Genomic DNA, 24,511 nt, shown 5'->3' with positions numbered 1-24,511 from the left:
AATGCTGGTTTTGGCACTTCTCTCACTCTAGTGAGTTACAAAAAAAAAAAAAAAAAACCAAAAAAAAAAAAAACCAAGCAGGTGCTAGCAATCTGAGAGCCCACATGCCAGCTACAGCTGCTTCAAACTGATTCAATTACATCTGCCTGAATAGTCCCAGGACATCAAACCAGTTGAAGAGATCCATAGGTTGCAATGAGAACAGTCTATTCTGATGTACAATGCCCTTGAGCTAAATACCTGCTACTCTAGATTTTGATATAAGTTCTCACGCCACTGTCAGGAACAGGAGAAAAGACAATGAGAGAAGGGTTAGAGAAGCGATTTTTTTTTTCCCACTTTGAAACTGAAAATTGGCTGGAGAAAGCACAAAAGATCCGTTGAATTTTTATGTTTTAAACCTGACTGTAATTGAGGTCTTAGGGATACCTTTCAATGTCCCGATTTTGTGAGAACATTTCCCAAATCACTGGGTTCAGCACATTTGCAGAACATGCTCTTGGGATCCAACTTCGCTCCAAACCTTGTTTGTACAAAAAGGGGCCAAGCAGCTGGGAAATTCTGGAGTGGAGTGTGTCCTCATTAGTTCCCATCTGCCACCAGAACTCAGCTCATGGCAAGTTTGGCTAAGTCCCGGTGTACTCAGGTCCAAATGTGGGTCAGTTTTAATTACACTACACAGAATTCAGTGTGCAGTTTTTAAATCCCTATTATACAGCACAGAAGAATGGGCAGCTCTCCAGCTAATCAATTTTTAAAAGTACATATATAAAAATTTTAAACCAGTCTAGACAGACAGTGGGTGGAAAAAAACTTTATAAATGAGTACAGGGTTGCTTAAGAGAATTATTAGTGAAATTGGGTCATGAAGAAGTTCTGCTTTAGCACTTCAAAGTGAGAAACAAACTGTTTCTGTTAGTAAGATGAGAAACGTATATAAAGCACACAGTGCTTCTTGCTCTTTAGTGTGAATGACTTACCAAAAAGCCACAGCCAGTTTCTAGCACTTTCCTCTAAGAGCAATGGCTGTTACATAAGCAGAACAATGAAGGTGCTTCGCAGACTTTGTGGGAAATGATTTTAAAAGATAAACCTATTTTGGTGCAAAACATTTCTGAAATCCATACCTAAGTTTTTATAATATGGATTTTCCGTGAACTTTTCAAAGAGGCCTCTTGTTCCCCATCTTGTTCTTTGCACTTATCCCATTTCAGTCATTTCAACTAGTGGCAGGGATTGTGTAAGAAAATAGGAGAAAAAGTTGGGAGAGAAAAGGAGGCAGTAAAGCGCATGTGCTGAGAAGCAGGTTCTGAGCATGATCTGGCTCTCAGTGCCACTCACATAAATGGGGGCCAGAATCAACCCATGCAGTCTACGTTCAGTATACCCCATCCAAAAGCTTCATCAGCTGCAGGAGAGCTAAAACACTGACAACTGGCAACTAAAGATTTAGGAGTGACGATGTAGGCAGTCAGAGATTAGGCATGTATGTAATCACATAACATACCAGTTTTTCGTGAGTAAATGTTCTTTGGCACAGTCCTAATGACAAAAAAGAACAAAAAATACAATGTTTGAAGTTGTTTTGGGATTTTTTTGATTGAATTATCACAAAACTTATCAATACTAAAAGCACCATGGGATACTGGGTTCAAACACCAGCATTTAACATTTAATAGTTGTGTGATGTTGGACAATTGCTTCTACCCTCTATTAGACTCCCTTCTGACAATGACAAAATAACATGTTATCTACAAAAGTTGTTGGAAGGATTATCAATAATATTTATAAAACAGCTGGAATATGAAAGTCACTTCATAACTGTTAGTTATTTTCAACCCAATTATTATGACTTGAATAAAATAATTGGCGCTCTAATCCCCAGCACCTCAAAGTGTGATTTCATTGAAATATAGAGTCTTTTATTACATTAATTTATGTTTCATCTAGTTAGAACATAGAGAACTGGGAGCAGGAGAGAACTATTAGGGAAAGATATACCTACATTTTCTGGTTCTCAGCTCAAATGCCTGCACAAACTAGGACTTGTGGGTCAGACCAGAGCCAGGAACCTGGAACACTTTTGGTGTCTCCCCTCTGGATGGCAAAGACTCAAATACTTGAACCATCATCTGATACCTCCCAGGATCACAGCTACATTGAAGCTATTTTGAAAGGACACAAATCTATACTGTAAAATGAAATGTGGGCATTCCAACCTGTGAATTAACCAGCTCTGTTGCAATTTCTGCCACAAGGGAGATGGAGTACTTAAAGAGGTAACCAAGCTAAAATGTGTTTGATACAGTGAGAGACCTAATACAATATGATTAATGTCCTCAGAAAAAAAGGAGAAGTTGGGGCACACATATAAAAACTTTGAAAAAGTCACTGTAACAGCAGGAGGAAGATTATCATCTCGGGCAAATCGTTCCCAGACAGCCCTCAGAAGGAACCAACTCTTCTGATAAACCTCAATTCCGGACAGCAAAACTGAGAAAACAAATTCTTATGCAAGCATAAAGTTTGTTAGGCTCTGGTAGAACAGCTCTGGTAAACTAATATCCAACTAAATCAAAACTTCAGTAATCCTCAGTGATTCCCTTGATTCATCACAGTCAAAAAAGTACATCCGACATTGGGTGAATCAGTTCCATTTATGTATGCTAATAATGACCAATGCAATATAGCATTTACTAGTATTTCCCCTTTGCTTTTAGGGAATCATTTTGAGATTGCTGTACAGAAAAAAAAAAAACACTGCTGCAGTAAAAGTATGAACAGTTTGCAGAGGAAAATGATGTACTATAATTGAGATCATCCAGTTTCTATTATTTATAATTAAAGGAAATAATATAGATAAATTTACAAATCCAGTTTTCTACTGTTGAGGAAGTTTGCATTAGAGAGAATCAGGGCATTTTACCCTACTAATTTTCTTCTCAAAAAAAAAAATACAAAATTGTGTATGGCCATTGTCTCCATCAATAGGCTTTCCATTGCAAGGCACACTTAATAATCAAGTCATGCAAATAATTTTGATTAACTTGTCCTAAGTTTTTTCCTAAACAGTCCCAGCCTACTAAATGTAGCACACATGGAAAGTTACTCTAACCATAAGTCTAACAATGATGAAGTGAGGTACTCAACAGATAACAAAATAACATAAACACATACATTACAATGTATACAAATGCTAAACACTAGACTAAGCTTCTAATTCATGAACCCTTAGTGGACAAAACAGACTTAAATCATATTAGTGAATATGAGAGAGCACTGATTAGGTCACACAAATACTAATTGTTGACTGAAGACTTTAGAGAAGGTAAACTGGAATCCAAATCTATTAAATCCAAACTTAAGCAACAGATTCAGAATTAATTCCAAGATTCTTATTTGTTTAGTATTCACAGGATCCTTTAAAGCAAATGAACAAATAAGTAGAAGATGTTTTCTTGCTAAACCTGACTCATCTTATTTTTCTTATGAAGAAATCAATGCTATCCACAAGCACAAGAAGATTACAATCATTTAAAGAAAAGTAATCTCATTATAAGAACAGATAAAAAATAAAAATAGCAAATGATCCAGCAATTCCAATTCTGTGTATATACCCAAAAGGATCAAAAGCAAGTTCTCAAAGATATTTCTGTGTACCACATTCATGACTGAACGATTCATAATCATAAAATCAAGCAGCAACCCAAGTATCTACTGAAGCAAGAATGGGTACAGAAAATGTAGTATGCATACATAAGAAGAAATATTACTAAGCATTGAGAACAAAGAAAAATATTATATATAGAACAAGATGAATACATGAGAATATTATACTGAGGCAAATAAACCAAACATAAAGAGAAATATTGAATGAATCTACTTGCTTGATTAGTTAGAATTATCAACAATATAGAGCTCAAGAAGTTTAGCAGTGATTTTAACAGACTGGGGAAAGAGAATAAGAAGACATTTTGAAATGAATATAGCATTCCCTTTTAGAAGATGAGGGTTTGGGCCAATGCTATATTTTTGGGAGTTACAAGTTGCTACCTGAAGCACCAGCATCCCATACAGATGTCATGTTAGAGTCCTGGCTACTCCACTTCACTGTCCTAGACATCTAATGATGTTTAAAGTGCTGAATTTTGTTACGCATATTTTCAACAAAATGAAAGTGGTATATATTAACTAAATGAATACTTCAAGATATTTTAGATTCAGTATACCGATTAATGATTTGGGCAATAGCTTCTTAAGGACTGCAATCAGTGGTACCTTGTATGGAAGCTTTGAAACCACCGAAGCTCCAATACACAGATCATGATCCTGTTCCTGGGCAAGTAGATTATTTTTCTTCAGTTATGGTGGTGGTAGTAGCTGTGACAGAATTAATAGTAACAGAACTAAGATCCATTGAACACCTACTATGTACTAGCCAAAGGGCTAAGATTATTTGTAATGTTTATCTAGCTCTTAAAATAACAAAATATGAGCTAGAATGAGGTAGATTTTTCCAGGATTACAAATGAGGAAACAAGGAATGAAAAGAGATTAGGTAACTTTTCTGAGCCCTTGCTAATAATAAACATCAAAGTCAAATATATCTCTGTTGGTATATGTTTGTGCCCCCATAGCCTGCACAATGTTTAAAGACAGGCATTTAGCTTTATTCCTCTACCTAGTGCTGTGTCTAGCAAATAGCAGGCATTAATTTATCAGGTAGAACAAAAAGGAGAAAGGAAATAAGGAAAGAATGGAAGAAATGGGGAAAAGAAATAAATCACATGTAAGCACATTATTCTTTCAATAAATGTATATTTTCCCCTTTTATTTCTTTAATGCTGAAATAACTGAGAAACACACAAATGCATACAGGAATCCTTGGGCTTGGCAATTTATCCCTGTTTGATATTCCATACAAAAATTCATGGTAAAGGCCCCTGAAACAGCTGTTAATATCTGTCTGGTTTAGTGATTATTTATTCTAACTAAGATAGATTACTGACTCATATCTGAAATTCTAATATTGAGAGTAGCAGAGGAATATGGACTGATTTACCACACCGAGTTGCAGGGAGAAAAAATGATGTTCTTGACATTGTCCTCTTACCCACTGATTTAAACTATGGTGAAAGGAAAACCATTCCAAGCTTAGATGTACTCACAGTTGTCATCAGTTAGTTGATCAAAGTTCGAGAAACACAGACATTACAACGCAATAGAAATTGGTCTACTGTACAACTCAGGCCATCCTTACATTAAATGAGTGGCTCATGCCTCAGGAGACAACTTTGGAAGGGCATAGCTAAAGTAGTTGCTAATTCACTGCTTTGATTCTACCTTTACTTGACTTTGCCTGCATTTACTTACAGTTAGAATTTAGTGAATAATAAAAACTATAATTAGAAATGTGTATACAATAAATATAAGTGCTACTACTTTAGCTTAGAAAAACATGATTTTTAATAAGTTTTGATCATACTTGACCCAAAAACAGTCAAACACACTTAATGCTCATGAGTCATCAATGTGTGTTAAATAGAGAATCTAAGAAAGTGCTCAGGAAACTAAGAAAACAATTACACAACACAGACTTTTTATTTCTATCCTGCAAATCATCTCCAAATTGACAGTAACTTAACTGTTGAAGCCTCAATCTTGCCTACAAAATGCTGATGATAAAGGATTATTACCATAGTCCAGAAAAATGAATGCAAAGCATGCTGTGATTGCAACTGTTAATTCTTTATAAAGACACAGTACCAATTTTTATATATTAACTACTCATTTCAAAGCAAGGATTCTCAGTATTTTCACTTTTACTTAGCAGGTAGTGTAAGAACTGAGCTAAGTTCTTTAATGTTTACCCAAAATGTATGATAAATTGTTAGGACACTATCCATCCATTTTCAAGACCATTTCAGAAATGGTTTATTTATAATACATGTGTTCAATGTTAATTGACCAACCACTGTGTACACGTATAGTGCTGAGGGACTGTGAAAAATTCTCTACCTATCTATCCTATCTATCTAGCTAATTCTAAAAGCAGGTGAGTTAAATTTATATTATGGTCATTTATTTGAAAAAAATTCCACATGAGCCAATAAAAGGAAGATACAGGATTTTTGAAACATAACATTTATGTAACTAAATACTGCTGAAAACTCCTGAGCATTTCTATTTGTTTGTTTGAAGAGTGACATTAAGTCATTTCAATACCAGCAATTTAGGACTACCGCAATTAGATATCTTTATAGTGAATTGTTTCTTTTGTGTTGCAATTATAGACCTTTCCTTAAGACACAGTGTGTAATAGCTTATCTATATTACATATATACACATTTTCAGTAAATGTATAAACTATTTACTAATGGAAGCAACATTTCTATAATAATACTCAGGGAAAATACCAAAAACCTACTATTTAATTAAATTAAATAACAATAATGCAACATTCAAATCTGCATCTGGATTTTAGCCCTCTTTTGGAAGTACAATGTTTACTTCTCCCTCTTTTTTTACTTCCAACTGTAACAGTGATACATGCAGAGACAGTAAAATCATCTTACAATATACCCTTACATTTTCTGAAAATGCCCCATGTGTCCACTAATAGCCAAATGCTTTCAAATCTGTTCAGCTAAATGGATCGATAACTTCATCCAGCCTCACATAGTGGGGCTGCCAACATGGTAAAATTGAGCCAAACACAAACTCTGTCTAGCAGGACAGTAATTATTATTATGTGGTGAGCCACATATCCCCAGGTATCCTTTAGAGAAGTTCACACACGCATTCTCTGGGGCACTCAACCACAATTACAAACATATTTGAAACACAAAACAAAATTTGGAGACAATATTTGCAAGCAAATACCAGTGAGCTTTAAAATAAACCAGTACAATGATTCAAAATCTTCATCAAACAAGACTCTTTCAAACTCATAGTACATAAAAATACGTATTAGCAGAAGCAAACTGCTAACAAGCTTCTCTGTGCTCTGACTCATATGACACAGCTGCAAACAACAATTGAGCAGGTGCAACCAAGCTTTTGAGAATTCCTGCCTGTTGCCCAGGAACCACAAGACTGCACAGTTGAGATTTTAAACAGGTGCAAACATTTTTTTTTTCATCTGCGTGGTGCTTGAGACAGAGCAGCAGACAGTACATCTGCAACCACTCCTTACCTAAGGCAACCCCCACAAAAAAGACATTCAAAAGCAGTAAAATAAGTTTGAAAATAAAACAATGTCAAAAACATAGTGGTTGCGCAACAGACTGTCCCCATCACTAGTTGCTTTAACAGTACAGTTCCACAAAGAACTCTAATCTCTTCACCAGATGAATGCTTTGTAATTAAAATTATTCTGCCTCATCAACCTTAAAAATGTTTAATTCTTACAATATAATGAAATGCAATGTATGTATAAAATGTCCTCTCCTTTGAAGCTGTCAATATTTAAGTACAGTACTCAAAAATTAACATTTTCACATTATGACATATGTAAGCAATTTTAATAAAATATAATAGTTTATTAGTTACCACATAGGTTATTCATTTACATACCTGTGCAACTACAGACCACAAACAGACTGGCTATTTATCAGGTGCGCTGAAATAAAAAACAAATACTTAGATGAAAATGAACTTGCCACGTTAGAATTGTTACGATTTCCCAGATAAAGGTGGCAGTGCATAAAGAAATTAGTTATTATATATCTGTATTTTCCATATCAGATTTTTCAATCACCCTAAATTCATATCTGCAAACACACACACACACACACACACACACACACACACGCTCACTCACTTAGCAATATTATCAAAAACAAGTATCAGAAAGAATAAAGACTCACCATGGCCTCTGAAATGCAAATGCTTTCACAAGAAGAGGCAAACACTTAAGAATGATTTTTTTTTTGGTATTCTTCCAAGACTATTACCTTCCTAATACAAATATAACTGCTGCTCTCTAAAATGAAACTACTCCGATTAATCTACACTCAGTTTGACTATTCTTGAGGAAGAAAGGTGTTTTTATAAAAGAATCACCAAAAGTTCGTAAATAATTTAAAGCAAACTTGGAACGCTCACAAACTTTAAGATACAACAGCAAATAGAAATGAGATTGGTTGCCACAAGAAAGAAAGTTAATAGCATATTAGAGAAAATGCAGAATCTTAAAATTGCCAGTGAAGGAGGAATCAGGACAGAGGATTATATTTGTTTCAATAAAAGTATGCAGTTTATATTAAGATGTGAAAAAAATAGATTTAAGTGGAAACCGTAATATAAAATACAGGCCTCAAAATATTACGGCACATAAACATTTCATAATTATTTCTGAAAGCAAAGTATGTTTCTTAACATAGTTCACGCCAATAACATACTAAAGATAATACTGCTAGAATGATGGGCTTTTGACTGTTATTGAAGAACTAAATTATTGTTATAGGGGAAAAGAGTGGGAGAAGGAGGGTAAGGGACGCTGAAAGGGGAAGTTCTTGAGCCTAAAGAACTTGCATCATGAAAAAGAATTTATATACATAGATAAAAAGATAATATGGCTAAAAAGTGGTCAGAGATAATAATTCCAATGATGGGTCAATGAACTATCTGCTTATATTTTGAATGTGAATTGTTAAATGATTTCTGGAAAACTACTGAATAATATGTGGAAAAATATAAACTCAAAATTTTTAGTCAGCAATTTTAATTCTAAGAATCTATCACATATAACTGACAATAAACAGAAACTGATGTCAAAAAGATAATCTTTGTGATACTAAAAAATCTTAACAAACATCAGTGCCTAACAATAGCAAAATAACTAAAGCACAGCATGTCCATACAAAAGAATATTTCACAATAACATACTAAGTACTTAAAAGAATACTTAAATTTTCTAGCAGAAAGCAAGTTGATGGTATTACAATATTTGATAGATACCTACAGTTCTTGTTACTTGGACACAACAAAAAATGTGGATAAAAATAGAACATTAAAATATTAAGAATTTTATCTTGATGAAAATATAAAATAATTATTCTTTAATTTGCAACTAGTTAATTCATTATGATAAATATTACTTTTATCATAAGAAAAATATTAGTTGGCACAGTGGGGGTAAAAGGAAAGTGTTACAAAGTGCCATATGGAAAGTATGATTGTAACTTTACCAAGAGAAATTAATTCAGTCACACATAAAATCTAGCATGAATACCTACAGTGAACAACTCATCTTCACCGCTTCCTCAGAGGGAGATAGCCAGTGTCATCTTTAACCCACTGTTTTTAGAGTCCACACCAGCAATTCAGTAACACATTTTTAATCATTTTAGTAAAACTTTAATTATGCAGAGTGAAATGATGACAAGAACAATTTAGAATTGCAAATGTGTTCAGTCTAGTACAGACTGATTTATTCAGTAAGATAAAACATTCAATGAGCATCTACTATGTGCAAGGTGCTGTGTTTGGCATTGTGCTATGAGGAAATACAAATTCAAACACATCTTCCCCTCATTGAGCTAACAAAAAGTGCTAAAGATTACATACACACAGTTCATCTGAAGATGTAAGCAGAATACTGTGTAAGGTATTTGTGAATGATCTGGCAGACTTCAAAGTAAGAAAACATATGTCTGGTCTATTGCATGATTAGGCAATAGCTTTCATTTAAGTAACACTGAATAAATGTCACACTCTAATGTGTATGATTTACAAAATGAACTAGTAAACTACCTTACCATTTACTTTTTTCCTATATGATAGCAAGTCTGAAGGAAAATTGATCCAAACTACGATTACGGATGTGTAAATCCACATAAAAGGAAAGCACAATTATTAACAGACTAGTTATTTATCGGCAACCAAAATAGTTATCTCTAATTCCTGTCTTAGGATAATGTTAGAACAACACTGCCAGAAGAAAAAGAGATAGGGCAAATCATCTTTTTCATAATCAATGATGATGCAGTACAGAGACTGATCTCAATAGCAGCTTAGTAGCTTGTGGCCTGTTACCATTATCATCAGCATTTGCCTGTATGAAGCCACTGTCACATGTGGGTTACTAGGCTGAGGTCAATGTGTCAGCCTGTGAGAAGTCCTGAGAAGCACTGAGAGAAGACAGTCACACGATCAATGATCGGTAGCCCTTAGTTAAGGAGTTCTGCCCAGCAGCAGTGTTCTGAGGTGTTGACTGTTTAGTTCTTGCCATCATGCAAGTTGAAATCATATTCCAGCTTTCACTCTTCAACTCTGTTAGCCTGAGGTAGTTACATTTTCCATGTTTGTAAAATGTGATCTACTCTATAGGATTGGTTATGCAAATTAATGTTATTAGCAGAACAAAGGAATTAGCAGACAGTGCTCCCATAAAGCAAGCATTTGCTAAAAGGGAACTTGAGTACTACCACAGATGCCTTTGTATGACCGAGAATGTCTGTCCTGTCTTTCTTTTGAGCAGATAAAGACAGCCTAGCCAACATATCCCACAGTCCAAAAACTCAACCAAGACTCACAGGGTATCGCTGAATTAGGGAGCAATGTAATATCAGTAATGGCCACAGTAATAACCCCAATTAGCATTTTTAAGCACCTTCATTTTTACTGAAATGCAGCTGAGTGCTACATATATGCATTATATTATTTATTTTACATAATGCATTAAATGTTATATATAATGAGCTATTTATAATTTATAGTAAATTATTTAAAGCTTATAATAAATGATTGTTATTGTAATTTATAACATAATAAATATATTTCAAATGAAATTTATAAATATATTTATGTTTAACATAAACTATATCTTTTATATAACATCTTTTGCAATATTTGGATTCTTCTTATAAATATATGATATACATAATATAAATATATATTTCATATTTAAATGGTATATGCAATTTATGCAACAACATTACTCATGCCCCTTTGTGAAAAACAAAGGATTATTTTCCACATTAAATGAACACTCAAGAAAAGGAAAATAAGTACAAAATGAACATAGCTCCTCAGCTAGAATCAGGTCAACAAGATGTAGGTTCCTTAACATATATGTGGGTACAATGACTTTTGTGTACTCTTAAGAGATCCTGCCAATTATTTCATTCTCACAGTGAGATAAGACCAACTTTGCAAATATCAGTGATAACGGCATATAGTCAGTTTTTCTCTGGTGGCTTGGAAGATAGAAATAGATATTTGCTGATGTTTTTCTACCTCCTTATTTTTATTCTGATCTGACAGCACAGATACTGAGTTGCTAATTGGTATGTCTTCAGATTTTCCCAGAGGTGTCTGGATCATGTGGGATGCATTTACACAGCAACACTCCAGAAAATGGGCATACAATAATGGGGTAAATTTGTCTTTCTTCTTCAAGTCCTTTTTACTTCTGGGCTGGCAGAACTATGCTTTACAGTGGAAACTCAGTAGGTACAACTGTACTGAGTTCAGCTTCTACAGAAACTTCCTTCTATATTGGTTGGACCTAGCTATAGATGCCTCATAATCTATTAATAAATTTGATTTCAATTTACTTAGGACACTGCCAAAGGCTTCATTTGGGCCTAGGGAAGGGCATACTGATTCCAAAGAGATACCTGCACATAAATTCATACTATCACACATTCTCACTAACGCCTGAGTAAACATACTCAGGAATATTTTAAAGACTTTGCATTTTAATTTAGGGCCCAGCATGAAAGGCTAGTGGCCAAAGTAAAAACTTTGCATTTTAATTTAAAACTATTTTGAGAAAGACATAATATAATTCATCAGTGGGTTACTAGGCTGAGGTCAATGTGTCAGCCTGTGAGAAGTCGTGAGAAGCACTGAGAGAAGACAGTCACACGATCAATGATCGGTAGCCCTTAGTTAAGGAGAATTAATTTTTTTTTTTATCTGCTGGTTCACTTCCTAAATGGCCACAATGGTTAGCATCGGGCCAGGTTAAAGCTGGGAGCTAAAAGCTCCTTCCAAGTCTGTACACGAGTGCACTGGCCAAAACACTTGGACCGTCTGTCACTGCTTTCCCAGAGGCATTAATAGAAAAACGGACCAGAAGAGGAACAGCAGAGAATCAAACCGGAGATCTTAATGGGAATGCCAGCATAGAAGTAGTGGCTTAACCAACTATGCCACAGTGCCAGCTCCTTTATTTTTTTAAAGAGTTATTTATTTATTTGCACGGAATAGAGAAATAGAAACAGAGACAGACCTTCATTCCACTGGCTCATTCCCCAAATGACAACAACCAGGCTAGACCAGGTCCAAGTCTCCAGTGGAGTGGCAGCCATTTAAGAACTTGGTCCATCTACCACTGCTTTCTCATGTGCACTAGCAGGGATCTGCATTCGAAGTACAGCAGCTGGGAACCAATTTGTTACTTATATGGAATGCATTTGCCTTCTTCCTTTTCTTTTACATCAGTAAAAAATTAAATGTGAGAATCTGAGTCTCAAATGTTTATTCCATGTTAAAAAAGCCTGTTAGTAAACCATCAAAATCCTATCTGGGTTTTTTTTTTCTTTTACTATAAAATGGTGATAGCAATTAAGAAAAGAGGAGAGGTTCAGGATCAGGTGTCATAAACAGAGAAAAAAATCAAGTTCAGGGCTAGTGGCATAACAGACTAATCCTTTGCTGTGGCACTGGCATCCGGTGTGGGTACTGGTTTGTGTTGTGGCTGCTCTGACTCTGATACAGCTCACAGCTTATAACCGGGGAAAGCAATGGAGCATGGTGCAAGTCCTTGGGACATTGCATTCATGTGGGAGACCTGGAAGAGGCCCTGGTGCCAGAGCTTCAGGTTGGCTCAATTCCAGCTATTGACCATTTGGGGAGTCAACCATCAAATGAAAGATTCTCTCTCCCTTTCCCTGTCTCTCTCTCTTTGTCTCTGTAAATCTGCCTCTATAATAAAAATAAGTCTAAAAACACACACATGGGTGTGCACGCACACACACACATGCATGCACAAGAACAAGTTCTAGTGTTCTGTAGCACAGTGGGGGTGACTATAGTATCCAATAGCCTATTATATAATTCATGAACATACAGAAGAAAGGAACTCAGGGTCTCCAGGGAAATGAAAAGGAAAGCAATATGTTAACTGCCTTGATTTTATCAGTACATATTGGATATATCTGTTGAAATGTCACACTGTACTCCATACATCTGAACAATTATTCATGTGAACCATTTTATCACACTATACAAAATAAGTATGTAAAAGAAAGTAATTTTAGCTGGTAAAGTGGCTCAACAGACTAATCCTTTCGTTTGTGCCCAGCTGCAAAATTTCCTATCCAGGTCCCTGCTTATAGGGTGGGAAAGCAGCAGAGGATGGTCCAAGTCCTTGGGATCCTGCACTGATGTTAAAGATTTGGAAGAGGCTCCTGGCTCCTGGCTTTCTATCAGCTCAGCTCTGGCCACTGTGGTCATTTAGGGAGTGAACCAGTGGAAAGAAGATCCTTCCCTCTTTGTCACTCCTTTCTGTAAATCTGCCATTAAAATAAAAATATACAAATCTTTAGAAAGAGAAGGTGATTTTAAAATTTTATAGAAAACTCTAATATCAAGAAAGGAAGACACAGTGCACTATGTATCTCTACTCCTGAATAAAAGATGGAGTCCCAATGAAACTGTTAAACATACCTTGAAACAGTATGCTGAACTCTGTCACTGTCTATACCAACAATAACATGATGCACTTAAGTAAAAGAATGATGGACTTGTGAATGTTGCTGAAGCATTATAATACTGTAACAATACAGGAAAAAACAGCTGGGGTGGTAACAACTGTACCATGAAAAACAAAAATTTTAAAAATACATGTTGTGAAAAAATTGTATAGATTTCAAAGACTTTTGCACTACACTAACTTGAAAAAAAATTCACAAAATAAAAGATGACTAAGATGGCAGAAGCTGTGACAGATTTCCTTGAAAGAGTTCTGCAAATCCCGACAAACTGTGGCCTTCTTCAAGCCTTCCCCTTGAGATTTCAGACTTTTTGTTCCTGCACTATTCCACTTTATTCTGTGTCATTTATGACAGATTGAAATTTTGGTGTGACTATTGGTTCAATTGTTTATTATGTGTCCTCATTAGATTGTAAGCTCCATAAAGATCATATAGCTCAACACTATAGCTCAACCTTTCTTTAGTGCCTGATACATGATAAATAATAAACACTTAGTATTTATCAGATGCATAAATACGATATGAGCAGCAGCTTTCAATGAAAAAAAAGTAAAATTAAGTATACAACAGCTACTTCTACCATTGTTACTCTTTTACTGTAAATCCCATTCAATCAAAGACGAATCAGATTTTGAAAGCAACCTTATGTAGGTTGACGGTAGAATATCTAGTAGAATACAAGGAATTAGAAAAATAAAAGTAACCACTTCCGAACAGCAGTTTTGAGGCTTGAGTTTCACCTTAGGATGTGGACTAGGGAAATTGAGATGCTCTCCCTGAAATGCAGATTCAACATACTAAAAATGGGTGGGTATTTAACACAATTGAGTTTGGAGTTGCTTTGTAAAATGCATTGCATTGGGCCAGCAGTTAACAAAATGCAAGGTATTTAGGAGAAATTATTCCATATAAGTCAGCTCCTTTACATTATTCAGACAGAGTCTGCAGTAAGATAAAGATATAATTTGAGGGCCAGGCACAATGGCACAGTGGTTAAGTGGTTGCACACTCGGAATCCCATATGGGCGCTGGTTCTAATCCTGGCAGCCCCGCTTCCCATCCAGCTCCCTGCCTGTGGCCTGGAAAAGCAGTAGAGGACAGCCCAAAGCCTTGGGACCCTGCACCCGCGTGGGAGACCCGGAAGAGGCTCCTGGCTTCGGATCGGCATAGCATTGGCCGTTGCGCTCACTTGGGGAGTGAATCATCGAATGGAAGATCTTCCTCTCTGTCTCTCCTCTCTGTATATCCGCCTTTCCAATAAAAATAAAAATAAATCTTTAAAAAAAAAAGTATAATTTGACCAAAATCTCGGGATGAAACATTTTCGGTTGGGAAAAAATAAGGGCTTAAAGGCAGAAAAAACGTAAGCAGGTGTTAAGGATAGTAAGTAAAAACAAAACCAAAGACACAGTAGTGGGAGTATCACAGCTGTTAGAAATGGAAAAAGATTTCAAGATAATAGAAAAATTGCCAAGAAATCTATTAGCTTTTTCCTTTGGTAACACAGACTTCCCCTTACATAAATAAAACAATTGTCACTATTATAGTTAGCAGAAAAATCAACTGAACTGTACATTAAACACATATTAGAGAGTTAACATTCTTCACATGATTTCAATACTGAAAGCGCAGCCTGTGTAAATACAGCTATGAACTTTATTATTTACTGTAATAAAGTAATAGCATTTCGTGCTCTATGTATGATTTGCAGACGTATATAAAGAAAATATGTACTTGTCCTTTAGGTACAATTACAAGGCAACAGAATGTATGAAGGGACTTCATAAATCTCCTAGAAGAAATGGAATTAAAAGATATATTTAGTTTTTCTGAATTTTTAAAAATTCATGCATTTTTCCAAGGTATGTAAATATATGCTTTATACTAATATTTTGGAAGAAACCCTGACAGACTTAAGCTAATTCTTTACACATTTATGTTTATGAGAAAGTGACTACAGAATATTAGAAGTTATCTTTTTTCTTTAAGATTTATTTATTTTTATTGAAAGGCAGATATACAGAGAGGAGGAGAGGCAGAGAGGAAGATCTTCAATCCAATAATTCACTCCCCAAGTGATCTCAATGGCTTAAGCTGAGCCAATCCGAAGCCAGAAGCCAGGAGCTCTTCCGGGTCTCCCACGCGGGTGCAGGGTCCCAAGGCTTTGGGCTGTCCTCGACCATTTTCCCAGGCCACAAGCAGGGAGCTGGATGGAAAGCAGGGCTGCCAGGATTAGAACCGGTGACCATATGGGATCCCAGCATGTACTAGGCAAGGACTTTAACCACTACGCTATCGTGCCTGGCCCGGAAGAGTTCTCTTGATACAGGAAAAAATATATATTATTTAAGATAGGATAAGAGATATTTCAAATTTCAGTTCTAGAAGATTTGCATTTATATATAATGAGTAATTTTGGAATGGGACCCAAGGCTAAATACGAAATCCATTTAGGTTTTGTGCCTATGTTTTAAATGTCTTAAGATTATTTTCTACAATGTGTTAGTTTGAAGGTGTTTTTGCTACATCCTGTCATATGAAATCTGGTGTAGATTTTGTATCTGTGGCATCATGCCAATCAAAAAGTTTCCGATTTTGGACTTACACACAGGGACATTCCATGAGACTCATGGAAATTTTGTTTGAAATTGTTTTTCCACAGCTAGTCACGTTCAGTATTTTCACTAATAGCATCAAACCTACAACATATTCCTTATTAAAACTGTTGTCTGTCCAAATCATTATCGTGACAAAGTACATCTACCTGTTTATGTGTGCATATTTGGTTGCTTCGTTTGAATACAGCAAGAGGACAGAAAGTCTTGGGTGCTATGGATATCAAAGTAATAAGTATATTCCGTTCTTCTACAAAAGTAGGGAACATCTAGTCCATCAGCAGTATAAAAACACTGAAATCATTTAGTCTGACCCTACCAAGGCAATTGCAGGTAGGACTCTAAATTCAATAATGTTTAAGTTAAGGCTGATTTTTAAGTTGATATTTTTATATGCTCATCAATGCAATAACCATCCACATACCATTCACCACAAAAAAAAAATCACTCCTTATCCATGGGAATATTCACCTGATTCATTTTAAGTTCATCAAAAGTTCACATGAATACATAAATTTGTTCATCAGAGGTAAGAAAATGACTTGTTAAGTCTGTATTTCCATTCCAATGGGGAAAAAAAAACATATTCTTCATGAAAACTGGAATCCTGTCTACAATTGTTTCATCTGTATAATTGCCACACACTCTGTTCTGGGCTTTGGAAAAACAACGGAAACAAAATATATAGAAATTTCTGGTCTCCTACGTATTAAGTCTTTGGGGTTGATTTGTCAATAAGCAATAAGAACAGACAATAAAATAAAGATAAGGCATGGAAGGTAATGTGGGTTTCAGAAAAAGGTAACTGCTGTGATTGGGAATTAGGTTGAAGTTTTAATAGCATAACTGGTGAAAATAGCTGTGAAAAATCACAGTCAAGTAAAGGCCTAAAATAAATAAGGGTGTGTGATAGGCAGAAATGTCTTATATAAAAGACACCATGCAAAAGAAACAGGAAGTACAAAGCTCCTCAAGCAGGAATGCCCTTTTATTTTCTGTAAATTGTCAGTCTACATATTCAGAGAAATCTTTCAGTACATACAAGGATGTTATGTTAAAAACAGAAAGCAGTGAGCCTGGTGTATGTCTCATTGGCTAAATTCTCACCTTGTATGTGCTAGGATCCCATATGGGCACGGGTTCATGCCCCAACTTCTCCACTTCCCATCCAGCTGCTGGTGGCTTGGGAAACCAGTAGAGGATGGCCCAAAGCCTTGAGCCCTTACACCTACACAGGAGACATGAAAGAAGCCCCTAACTCATTGTTTCCAATTGGCTATACTTCAGCTGCTGTGGCCACTTGGGGGAATGAACCAGCAGATGGAAGATCTTTCTCTGTGTATTTCCTTCTCCACATAAACCTGCCTTTCCAATAAAAATGAAATTAATCTTAAAAAAAAAAAGACCCAGAAAGCAGGGATTGGTGTTCATTTTGTTTGTTTGTTTGTTTGTTTTTTGTTTGCTTGTTTTTTTACAGATATTAAGGCTACAGTTGGAATACATATTGGAGTTCCTGGTTGTGAGTACCAACTCAACTCCCACTCCTGCTTCCTGTTAAATCACAGCAGGGATGGCTCAAACACTTGTGTTCTCACCTCCATATGGAAGACCAGGCTTGGCTTCTTGGATCCTGTTTTCAACCTCACCCACCCTCAGCTGTTGCAGGCAGTAGCCGGAAGGGAGGGGGTGTAAACCAGCAGATGCGACATCTTGGGTATTTATTTCTCTCTCTGCCTGTATCTCTCTTTACATAGACATATACAGCTTTTAAAATGTTTTTTTATCTAACGAGAAATTAAGATTCTAACTATATTGAGAGAGGTCATTTGGTATCATTGTGAAGACACAACACAGGGAAATTATCCAACTCTGTTAAGAGTTAGGTACTATAGCAGAATAAAGCAAGCTTGCAAAAACTATAACCACAGAACATGGTAACCTGGTAGTAGATCTGGAGTGAAAAAAAAAATCCACTTTTACAAGACAACCTCTAAAATGTCAAACATCTGTGAGTCTCCAAAGAAAAAGCAAATTCCAATGAATTCACATATGCAAATGATCAAATACATGAGGAAAGATTTTCCATATACAAATCAGCTGATATAAAAGCACAATGACTCAAATAAGAACATTGAATTAAAAATAGAATACAGTCTTAAGAACTAAAGGACGAGAATATTAACCTCAGATATTTGTGGGATATGACATTAAAAATGGTAAGAGATTTTTAAGAGGAGACAAAAATAAGAAAATAAAGTATTAAAAATGAAGATTTGATTAAAAGACATTTAAATAAATAAAACTGCCAATAAGATTAATATTTAAAAAGCCAATACATTATACTAGATGCAGCTAAAGGATAAATTATTGAGCTGAAACACAATACCATGGACTTTATCTGAGGGAAACAAAAGATAAAAATAGGAAACATGAAGAAAGTGACTAAAGGTTGTAAAGGGCAATTATAAAAAGCTTTTTTGACACTTATAGAGCAAAAAACTTTATCTTGAGTAATAATTCATCTTCAACAGAGAGATATGACATTAAATCTCAGTCACACAAAGCAAACGTTGAAAAAGCAGAAAACAAACCCAAATCTAGACACATTACGATGAGATCTATATACACAGAATGTATTAAAATACATTCTCACGCATTATTTTGGAATCGGAAACATAAACCTTTCAAAGTATTTAAAACAAGACAATGTATACTGCAAGGTAGGAGACTGATAAGTCTTACAAGGGGTAATGACATAAAATAGATTTTAGCAAGGTTAGGGACAGCAAAGAACAACTGGAAGAAACAAGACTCGAGAAAGCACACCCAGATGGGCTACTAAAGATATAGAGTGACATTGGGTGTGTCATCGAAGGCTGACATTTCTCCTTTACTTAAAAGTCCTAGTAGCTGAACATGGCCAAAAGAAAGATGACTTCGAAATCTAGAAAACTCAGCCTGCAGTGATCAGCACTCTTGAAAACAACAAAGCAAAATAAGAGAATGGTCTGAATCTGAGATCCAAATGTTTCATAGCTTGTGTAAATGCCATTGGCAAAAAAAGAGCACTATTTACTGACATTCCAATAGTAACAACAGAATCTTCAAATAATGAACAACAGGAATAATATCATCAAAGTGCTAAAGGAAAACAAGATTTTGAATTATATATACAGTTAAACTGTCTTTAAAAAGTGAGAACAAAGTACACCTTAAGATGAATAACACATTTTTGCTTATCATTGTCTTTTATTAAAATATACAAAAATATTGCCAATAAATGAATTTAAGTGAATATTAGAGGAAAAAGCCAATGGGAGACTGACAAGTAACGGGTAACGGACTGGGATGCAGTCAATAAATGACTGACTTTTTGTTTAAATATTGCCCCCAAACACCTCCATTCTAGGCTGAACTACGATATGCAATTGGAAAGACAGACATGATCAGTTCTACCATGTCAACATATGTGACCTCTAGCACACCACTGGGCCCGGGAAACCACCTAAGGAATCTTATGTAAGATTTACAATACATATTAAATAAAAAATACTTATGAAAAAAGCTATGAAAACAATTTTAATTTGCAGTATTGGAGAGCATTAGGGACAGTACCAATTGAACACAAGTATTTTAAGATGTTCACAAGCTTTGAAAGGAGTATAGAGATACTGACATGGTTGAGTGGAGTTAAATGATGGAGGATTATTAGACATGTAGGGGTGATCACTTAGAAATTTAAACTAATGATAATTCTAAAGTAACAGGTAAAATTTCTTAAGAAAATGCAAATTATAGCAGTAAATATCAAAAGTACATTTTAATGAAGGAAAAGCATAATAAAAGACACAAAAGATGTTTTACTTAATTAAGTTCATAAAAAAAAATGACAGTAAGTTCAAACAAATTCCTGGTCTTCATTGTACAATGGTTTGCATCTTGAAAAGCTATGAGATGCTGTTTACAGAGATATAGCTAAAATATAGTAACATTGAATGTACGGAAATATGGAAATGAAAAATCTGAGGTAGCTATATTACTGATTACTAAACTACATTCTAAGTAAAAATAGTAAGGAACACACACAGTTACTAAATAGTAGAATTCACCAATAAAATGTACTAAACTGCCTTTCAAAAATACCTAACAATTCAGTCATAAAACACAAATACACAAAGAATAAAACCTCCAATAATCATAGATTTTGCTACATAAATATATATATATCAATAATTGTTAGTTATTGTAGACAATAAAACAAGCAATAATCATGTGACAGCTCAATAACCTAAATAGCAAATGATAAATGCTTGCAAGCAACAATTAGAAAATTGACATGCCTTGCATATTTACATGGCAAATTTACAAACACTGACATTATATCAAGTAAAAAAATTTAGTCCCAATATATACTGCAGAATTAAAATAATTTTATCATCTCCTTTAATCATAATTAAATTTGGGCCTCAATTACTGAAGTATATCCATTCAGAAAAAACTCTGCGATTGCAGAAATCTTATTGATTTAATATTTCATATGGAGCATGAATTAGACTAACAGAAAATTGGATATCTATGCATTATATATACACATGTATGTATATAATATACAAATATAATATATAAAATAAGTCATGAAATTACACATATAATGTCATTAAGTTCAAGTAACATGAAATTAATATAAACCTAAAAATACATACATATTATTACAGCAAACACAATTTGTACAATAAAAACACAAAACTCATGGGACATAGGTAGTAAACTTAGCAAGAAAGTTTAGCTTTACATTTTATGTTTCAAAGTAAAGGACTAAAACTATTAAAACGTTAGAAACCATATACCATATGAAAACCAAAAAAGTGAAAACAGAAAAATTAAAAAATTAAAAAGCATAGTCAATTAAAAAATGTTGTTCTTAGAAAACACTAATAAATATCGGTGGGAAGTTTTATAATAAAAGGAGAAGATACATTTGAGAGGTAAGCTAGTGGATGAAGATCTCTATCTCGCTCCAGCTCTCCCTGGCTCTGCTTTTCTTTGTGACTCTGCTTTTCAGATAAATAAAATCTTTAAAAAGAGAAGAAACACTAAAGGACTTCTCTAGGTGGGAACAAAGAGAAAATTCCCGGATTGCACACAACAGTAGCAGCCACAGGCACAGCAAGCACACAACGGACAGCCTCCACAAGTCACATGGTGGACCACAAAACAAGGTTCACCACCTATCTTTAAAAACCTGAAATTTTCTTGGGTAAAATTTCTTTCAATAGTAAAAACTTGAAAATCATTATGAAGAGTAATTTTAGGAAATTGGTAAACATATAGAAATAATATAATTTCCTGGAAAAAGTAGATTAAAAAATCAAAAGCAAATTTAACAACTGGCTTAAGATATTTCAAAGGGGCATGCAATTTTAAAAAGTATGAATTGAACAAAACCAATACTAACAGGAAAGCTGCTCATGACAAATTTTTGCATTGATAAAGCACAAAAATCTCAAATAAACAATTTTACACTAAAAGGAAGTTGAAAAAAACAAAAATTAAGCCCAGAGTCAGCAGGAGCAATGATATCATAGAGATTAGAACAGAACAAATGAAACATGAGGTAGAGAAACAGCAAAAGAAAAAAACGAGGGAGCCTGATTATTTAAAAAAATAAATAAATAAAACTGGGCCTAGTACAATAGCCTAGTGGCTAAAGTCCTTGCCTTGCATTTTCTAGGATCCCATATGGTCTGTATCCTGGCTGCTACATTCCCTTCTAACTCCATGCTTGTGGCTTGGGAAAATAATAGAAGATTCCCCAAAGCTTTGAGACCCTGTACCAGCACAGGAGACTTGGAAGAAGCTCCTTGGTCCTGACTTCAGACTGGCTCAGCTCCTGCCATTGCAGCCACTAGGGGAATGAACCAGTGGATGAAAGCTCTTTGCTTCTCCTCTCTGTAAAACTGAATTTCCAATAAAAATAATTTAAAAAATCTATAAAAAAGATAAACAAAGCTGATAGGTGTTTAGCTAGACTGACAAGGAAACAAGAAAACTCAAAAAAGGAAAAAAAAAACCATACATAGAAAGGATAAATGATAACTGACACTACAAAAGTAGAAAAATGTTAAGAAATTATTCTGAATACTTATATGTCAATAAACCAGATAACTTCACGGAAGTAAAAATGTTCCTAAATACATTACAACCTAGTGAGAATAAATCATGAACAAATAGAAAAATGCAAGTAGACTAGTAACAAGTAATATTGAATCATGACTTTTAAAAAAATAGGATGCAACAACAAAGTTCAGGACCAGATGACTTCATAAATCCAATCTACCAAGTATTTGAGTAAGTATTAATGCCAGTGTCATTCAAACACTAAAATATTTAAGAGGAGAAAATACTTCATTTCAAGACCAGAAACAGTTTATACCAAAGCAACTAGGAAACACAATTAGAGGTCTATAGCCTGAAGAACAAAGCAGCAAAATGCCTCAACAAATCAACCTAAGCCAGACATGGTAGAGAAACTGGCTTGGCAGTTGAGATGCATCTTCAGATGGTCACATCCCAACTGGAATCCTGATTCTGTTGTCAATTCCAGCTCCTTACTAATGTGCATCCTGGGAATCATTACGTGTTGGCTAAAGGACTTGGATCCCTGTCATCCACATGGGAAATCAGATTTGTTTTTGGCTTCCTAGCTTCACCCTCGCTCAGGTATTTAATGCGTAGATCAGGAGATGTAGAAACACAAAAATTGGCTCTAAAAGGATTAAGGATTTAAATGTAAGACCTGAAATCATAAAATTTCTGAAAATATGAGAAACAAACTTGTTAACATTGATCTTGGCAATTATTGTTTGGGTAGATGAATAGCACAAGCAACAAAGGCACAGGAAACAATAGGACTGCGTTAAACTAAAAACCTACTGCACAGGAAAGAACAGCAGTTTGAAAATGAAAGGGTAACTTGCAGAATGAGAGAAAATATTGGCAAACCATATATCTGATAAGGGCTTGATATAAAAAAATGTTCAGGGAAAACTCACAATTCAATGTCAAACACAAGTAAGCAACCTAATTTCAAAAATGTTAAAGGGTTTTAGTACATTTTTCCAATGAGAACATACAAATGATCAAATGGTCATGAAAAAGTTATCAGAGAATTATAATCAAAACTACAGGGTTATCACCTCACACCTGTTACAATGGTTATTTTCAGTAAGATAAAATTGTTCCTAAGAATGGGTGGGAAAGGAACTCTTGCACACTGGTGAAGAGCATGTAACCTGGTGCAGCCATATGGAAAACAGTAAGAAAGCCCCCCAAAAAAGTAAAAATAAAACAATCATGTAATCCAGCAATCCAACTTGAAGGTTTAAACAGACCAGTACTCTTCAGAGGTAAGTGTACTTAATTCTCACTGTAGCATTATTCACAATATTAAAGCAATCAACCTAATAGCTTTGTTGAAAAATGAGTGGACATAGAAAAAAGTACACAGAGATATGCACATAAAATAGAAAATACTCAGCCAATAAAAAACAGGAATATTGACAATTTCAACAATATCAATGAATCTTGAGGACATTACACAATGTGGAATGAGCTAACCACTGACAGAAAAACACTGCATGATCACACATGAAATCTAAAGAAATTTAACCTATTGAACACAAGGTAGAAGAGGGGTTATCAGGGACTGTTGGGGAGATACTGATCAAATACTGATTTTCAGATATAACAAGTAAAAGCAGAGTTAACGCACAGAATATGCAGTATAGGACTTCTGAATTAATTCATGATAATTACTACACAATGCATGTATATATCAAATCATTTCAATGTACACATTGAATACTCTCACACAGAGCTTTTACCTTTCAAGTACTTTTTTCTACATAAAAATACATAAAATGGTACTCATGTTTTTGAAGTCCTTTTTATCATTCTATTCTCTTCGTCTCCTCTTTGGAATGGATAACTTCTGTTCATTTAGCTTCAAGGGTACTGATCTTTCTCCTATCACTTTCATCATGCTGTAACACTATGAATATTTATTCTTTGGAATAAATGATTTAACTATTTAACAGGAAATAAGTTTCTTTTATATTCATTTGTATTTAGTTCTTTTTAATCATTACTTTTCTGGTCAGATTTTCTGTA

At 34.8% G+C, this 24,511-nt stretch overlaps 1 protein-coding gene across 6 annotated transcripts in view; it reads right to left on the bottom strand.

The window, feature by feature from the left end:
* Positions 1-24,511, bottom strand: part of ZBTB20 (zinc finger and BTB domain containing 20) — a 709,762-nt gene that overhangs the window by 553,330 nt on the left and 131,921 nt on the right. For 4 of the 6 annotated variants that reach the window (XM_040980441.1, XM_040980439.1, XM_040980440.1 and 1 more), the window contains exon 3: positions 7,576-7,621. The gene's annotated coding sequence lies outside the window, so the exon portion shown is untranslated. The other 2 variants (XM_040980442.1, XM_040980443.1) reach the window with 2 other exon arrangements.

The sequence above is a fragment of the Ochotona curzoniae genome, unplaced genomic scaffold, assembly GCF_017591425.1.
Source record: "Ochotona curzoniae isolate NIBS_2020 unplaced genomic scaffold, NIBS_Ocur_1.0 contig_3498, whole genome shotgun sequence".
Taxonomy (NCBI): domain Eukaryota; kingdom Metazoa; phylum Chordata; class Mammalia; order Lagomorpha; family Ochotonidae; genus Ochotona; species Ochotona curzoniae.
This window is presented reverse-complemented; position numbering and strand designations above follow the sequence as displayed.